The 6,000-nt window shown below is 40.7% G+C and overlaps 1 protein-coding gene across 1 annotated transcript in view; it reads left to right on the top strand.

The window, feature by feature from the left end:
• Window positions 1-1,871: 1,871 nt before the first annotated feature.
• Window positions 1,872-6,000, top strand: part of SPARCL1 (SPARC like 1) — a 54,236-nt gene continuing 50,107 nt past the window's right edge. Inside the window, exon 1 of the mRNA XM_055589070.1 lies at window positions 1,872-2,292. The gene's annotated coding sequence lies outside the window, so the exon portion shown is untranslated. The remainder of the gene's footprint in view (window positions 2,293-6,000) is intronic.

Raw genomic sequence — 6,000 nt, 5'->3', positions numbered from 1 at the left:
GAAGGAGACTTAAGAGACATGGTTCCTTCCCTGGGTTGGAAAGATCCCCTGGAGGATGGAATGGCCATCCACTCTGGTATCCTTGCCTGGAGAGATATCCCATGGACAGAGGAGCCTGGAGGGCTACAGTCCATGGGGTCTCAAGAGTTGGACACGACTGAAGTGACTTAGCTCGCACACACGTCCCCTGGAAGAGTCCCACCACACCTGAGGTCCTCAGAGCCTTTGAAGAAACGGTGCCCATGTCTCCCACACTTCTCAGACCCAGATGTGTGCAGAGGCAAAGCAGAACCAGAGTTTAACACAGCCCACCCCTTTGATCCTTCTCTGAGGAGACTGCTCACACCCTGGACCTTGGCTAAGGAAAAACATCCCATTGTCTGAGGCAAAAGGACATCACGTCATTTCATCCTGCGCCTGGCAAGGCAGTTTGGAACAAGCGATCCTGATTGCAGAGACGTTGAGACAGTTCCCAGCTGCACCGTGACTTGTTTGCAGTTCCTAGGCAACTTGCCCAGTTTCCTCTGCTCCCAAATTTTCCCAACTGCAAAACTGAGATAATTCTTATTACCTTTCTCTTGCAGTGATCTGAAAAATAAATAGGGCCAATGTGACTAAAGACAATTGTCTGAGAGCGTATTTGCCTACAATTACAGGTAGGGTTTTTCTTTCTTTTTGATAATGTTGTTTGGCTTTTATGCTGATTTTGGCATAAACATAGTAAAATTTAAAGCTACTTTAAACTCTGACCTACCTAATGTCAATGGAACATTCACATTATGCCAAGCACTGCGCTAGGCACATGGAGAAAACAGAGGAACGTTCCCACCCTCAGGGACCTCGCAGCTTATGGAGAAGAAAGTGTAGAGCCTAGATATTGAGTAGCGTCAGTCAGCAAGGTAGCTGGGTTGGAATCCTGCTCCACATTCTACAAGCTAGAGACCCTGGAAAAGTCACTCAGCTTCACCAAGCTCCCGCATAATCACTAACATTTGAATGTCTGTTGGGTGGCAGGAGGTATTTACCTACTTAGGATGCAGAACAGCCGCCTGAGATGGACACTATTATCATCTCCTTATCTGTATCCTCATCTTATAGATAAGGATTCTGAATCATAGAGACGTTATGTGACTCATCCCAGGTCATACACAGTTAGGAACCAATGTGCAAACCCACACAGTGTGGCCTCAAACGTGCAGACTTTTCCTACCAAACCACACTATCATCGAATGGACGTGATGGTCACTTCATGTAGACTGGGCAGGATCAACTGAGACGGATGCGTAAAAAACTGTTAACCAATGTCTGACACATAACAAATGTTCAATAAATGTAGAAGTTGCAGTGGAAGAGATGAGACATATATAGAAGTAACGAAAATGCTAAGTCTATTTCATGGGAAAGCTCCTTCTTACAGATCAATCATTATACAGGGGGTTATGGTAGGGAGTTCTGTTGCAGAAAGAATGGTTTATGAACTGCAACATTTCTGGATCAACATACGATGAAGGAATAGTGCTTCATATATATGTAAATTTCTGAAGGTCATCTTTTGAAAAGGTTAAAGTACCTGCAATATCCTGCTATTAATAAATTCAGATGCATTCGTGAGAACAGTTTTTGCACAGAGGATGTAAAAAATGCATCTGCTACGATTATTCTTTCCCCTTCTTTAACCCCCATCCCCCCTCCAATTTCCTTTAGGAAGAAACCACAGCATGGAGTCTCTTTTCAGTCTCTTTTAAAATTTAAAAACCCCCAAAAAGAGATCCTGCTTGTAAAACCTTTCAGAGTTGTTTGAGAAAGAAAAGGGGAAAAAAAAAAAAAAAAGCATAAGGAGCCAAGTGCTTATATTCTGGCCAAGTTATGAGCCTCTGAGAACAAGAGCTTGAGGGGAGGACAGTTAACCCCATTCTCTCGGGCAGAGTGAGCTCCTTCCCACGGGTCTGCACTGCCTGTGATGCTCAGCCCACCCTCGCCCTCCTCGGGAGAGGCTGGGCCGCTGGAGAACTGCGGGAATCTGCAACAAAAAAAAACGATGACAGTCTGAAATACGCCCCAGTGCCAACCTCCGAATTCGTCCGTCACCTCAGACCCTGACGAGTTGACAGAGCAGCAGAATTTCAACTCCAATAGACCTGAATGTGTTTCTGGGCAAAGAAGCAGAGCTAAACAAGGAGAGAGATTTAAAGAATATTGGGCATTTGTCAAACTTATTTCCAGGCTGTGTGCGAAGACAGGATTCAGCTGCAATTTTCTGCCAAGGCTCTGGGTCCAGCCACTTACCTGAAGGTAAATTTTAAGAAGTTTACTGTATTGGCTTAATTGTATTTGTTAACCTAGTTTGCATGATCAGACAGAGAGGTCTAATATTTTTGCCTAATACAAAGCCACTTGTTAACAACAACAATGAAAAAAAAATCCTTTTGCGTGATTTACAGAAAAACTACTTACTAGGGAATTTTAACACTAGAATTCATGTTTCCTTTTCTCCCCCATGGTTAAAGAGCAAATACTAATAAATGATGCTTAGAAATGGAAAAATATTGTTGGCCAGACTAGCATTCAGATCTTGGTGAAGTCTGAAATCCTGAAATGTGTTTTGCAGAAATACTTGACTAACTGTATTAAATAAATCAAAAGGAAAGTGGTTGTTAAAAATAAACTTTCAAATCAAAGTAATTTGGGTGTTTTCCCTGTTTAAATTATCTAAAGTTATTCAATCATCACCACTGTCCCAGTCTTTTACCTAATAGCAATGTAGAAATGGAACATTTTGCTTTTCCAAAAGATAAGAAAATTTCTATAGTATTATATTCATCTTTGATCATTTCTTTAGTTATTGTGACTATTTTTTTCCTGATTCCCTTTTAGAGTTTTCTGACTCATTGTCTCTTGTCTCCTTCCATTATTTTTTTAGGATGCATACTCACATACACAAAATTCCTAATTCCTAATAATGTCTTATTTAGGAAGAGATAAAGGGGGAGGGGAATCAAAGAACTAAAAAATTATCATAACTCCTATATTGTAAGGTATCTTCATTTCTGACTCTGTCTTCTAAAATAAAACAATAATGCAAGCCATGCTCCCTCATTCCTCCTGGGAATTAGAGGTCACCCTGCAGGAGAAAGCCGTGCTTTCAACTGCAGATCAACGCTGTTGATCTATAACCCAGAGGTCTTGCGGAGAATGTATCCCTTTTGAACTGCCATTAATCTGCAAAGAGGTTAAATATGTCACCTTGGCATTATATCTGAGCTCCCCTCTGGCCCAGGGCCTAAGTACACTGAATAGAAATGGTCACTTGGTCCAACTCAGCAGAAATCCTTTTTTTTTAATTCTCCCCTTTCTCATGGATATCAGTCTTTTTCAGTTCACAGCTTATTCAGCTCAACCCTGATGGTTATGACTATCATTCACTATGACTATTTAAAAAAAAAAAAAAAAGGACACCCCTTTCAGGAAATATTTAAGTTTATATTTCTGTCCATTCAGTAAGATCCAGCAAAGCACAGCAGTCTGTTTCATCTACTGACCATCCAGTACTGCTTTCCACATTTTGGAAAAGAATATATACATGTTATTAGTGAATCTTGTTTATTTTCTTTCAGGGAATTTTTGTACAGCCATTTAGCAATTCAATTCCTGGGCTTTCCTTTCCAGATCCTTTGGTGTTTAATCCCCGATAGGCACTCAGGCACAGTTTCACTTATCAACTAAGTAAAAATAATAAATAGTGATGACAGAAATGAAATGAATAATGATGTGTCTGGACAGTTTCAAACATTTTTCATTTCATTTCCTCTCAACTGCTTGTTATTTTTATTCAGTTGATCTGTAATGTAAAACATTGCTATTTTATTTAAGTTTAACACAAAGTCCAGAATGTGTTGGGAATCTTTTTCCCCCAAGAATATAAAAGATTATTTTTCAGACTCCACATATGATTTTGGAACAACCTCCAGTGAAGGAGAAGGAAGCCCCAAAAATTCAGAGGAACTTCCCATGTAGGCCTGGGTGCCCAAGGGATGTCCAATTAGGCTAGGAAGTGGTTCACACAAGGCCCACAGAGCATCTTCTCCCAAGGGCTGTGCTTGCCATGGTGGTACCACCTGAGGCTAGCCTGATGTTTATCTTGGGCATTAAAAGACGGTCAGAAGTCTGGGGAATAGAGCGTGTGGTATGGTCTTGACTGATTGTAGGGAGATGGTGTAACAAAGTGAGTAAGATCGTGGGCTCTTTAAACATACAGATCTGGTTTACATCTGGGCTTTACCAGGGTCTGTGACTTTGTGAAAATGACTCTTTGATCCTCAGTGCCCTCATTTGTGGAAATTGGGATCTTAAAATTAGTTACTGCCTTAGCGATCTGTTGTGAGAATTGAGAGGAAATTAGCTATGCCTGATACATTTGAATCAATCTATCGATCATAACTAATATGAATGGAACTCTGTAGAAAGGGAATTTATTCTAGGTTTTCCCTCAGGATTTCTTCCTTGCAGTTACACACTTGCTGTAAAATAAAATGACAATGCCAGGTCTATGCCTAGAAGAGTAGGTAGAACATGGGTTTCAGTGTCTTACACACCTGAGTTTAAATCCTGACTTCTGCCTCTTACAGGCTATGTGAGCTTGCGGGGTCACATCACACCTTCTGGACTGAATTTACCCATCTGTTAAGCAAATAGTGATAATAATGCCTCCACTAGGGTCGTTGTAGGATTTAAATAAGGTGTTTTTTTTTAATGTCAGGTGCAGCACCTCGCAGAATACTAGACACAGAGTGAAGAAGTTTTTGTGTTTGTTTTAATTCATTTGTATTGAAACATAGTTGCTTTGCAATGTTGTGTTAGCTTCTCCTGCATAGCAAAAGCAATTAACCATATGTATACATATATCCCCTCCTTTTAGATTTTCCTTCTATTTAGGTCACTGCAGTGTGCTAAGTAGAGTTCCTTGTGCTATGTAGTATGTTCCCATCAATTGTCTGTTTTATACATAATATCAATATTGTATACGGGTCAACCCCAATCTAGTGAGGAAGTGTTTGATTACACACTTGGAATAATTTTTCTTGCAGTAAAATTGGGGGTCAAGAAAGAAATATTCTTTGAATTTTCTTTTGATCCAAAGAAATGGAAAAATAAATAAATCTGACCCTAGTGAATTCCCTTGTGTGTGTGTGTTGGTTGGGGGCGGGGGGGGGCGGGGTGGAGAAACTCAACATAAAGTATTACTGCTTTATCAATTAGTTGCTTCATAATGGCCAAGTCAAGTGAAACCAAAGTGAGCTTTCTGTTTCAGATTGCTGTTAAGAGGCGTGAGACGAAATAGGGTTTTGTGCTCAAATCTGTTTTATTGGCTACTTGGACAGGCGAGAAGGCCCCAACATTTCTCCTTTCTTATCTTTTCTAAAGGCAAGAATAGGGGTTTTGACTTGCTCTTAGGGGTTTTTTTTTTCTTCTTTCTTTCTTTCTCTAACTGAAATTCACACGCCAGGGTTTGGGTTTTGTTTTTTGTTTTTGTAAACCTCTCCCCTATGTTCCTAGGACCAAAATGTCAGCTGCTTTTTCTGGCTACATGCAGCAGGAGCCTCCTGTCGTCATAGCAATGAAAGCGTATAGAGAGACCCGAGTTTCACAACCCTCTCTGTGAAATAAATCACTCTTAGTCGGCTTTAAAAAGCCTTCTTTAGAAATGGAGCCTCCCGTCCTGGCTTCTTTCCTTTCTATTATGCAACCAACTTATGTACACCAGTGGCAGTAGCCAAACATTTCCTTTAAAAAGTCAATGAATGGATGTAAAGACAATGAACAAGAAAGTTACTAAATGGTGACCATTTTACTGTGGAGTGCCGGGAACAACCGCCAGGAAGGCCAAGGAGGAAAAAAGAGCAAGGACCTCACTTCTAGCACAGGCTGCACATCCCACAACAGAGCCATTTTCCGAGTTCCCACTACCGCCTCCCAGCTTCACCATGAGCTCATCCAAGTGGT

Source organism: Bubalus kerabau, chromosome 7 (genome assembly GCF_029407905.1).
Source record: "Bubalus kerabau isolate K-KA32 ecotype Philippines breed swamp buffalo chromosome 7, PCC_UOA_SB_1v2, whole genome shotgun sequence".
Taxonomy (NCBI): Eukaryota; Metazoa; Chordata; class Mammalia; order Artiodactyla; family Bovidae; genus Bubalus; species Bubalus kerabau.
The sequence above is the reverse complement of the archived record's forward strand: the minus strand, read 5'-3'. Positions and strand labels throughout refer to the sequence as shown.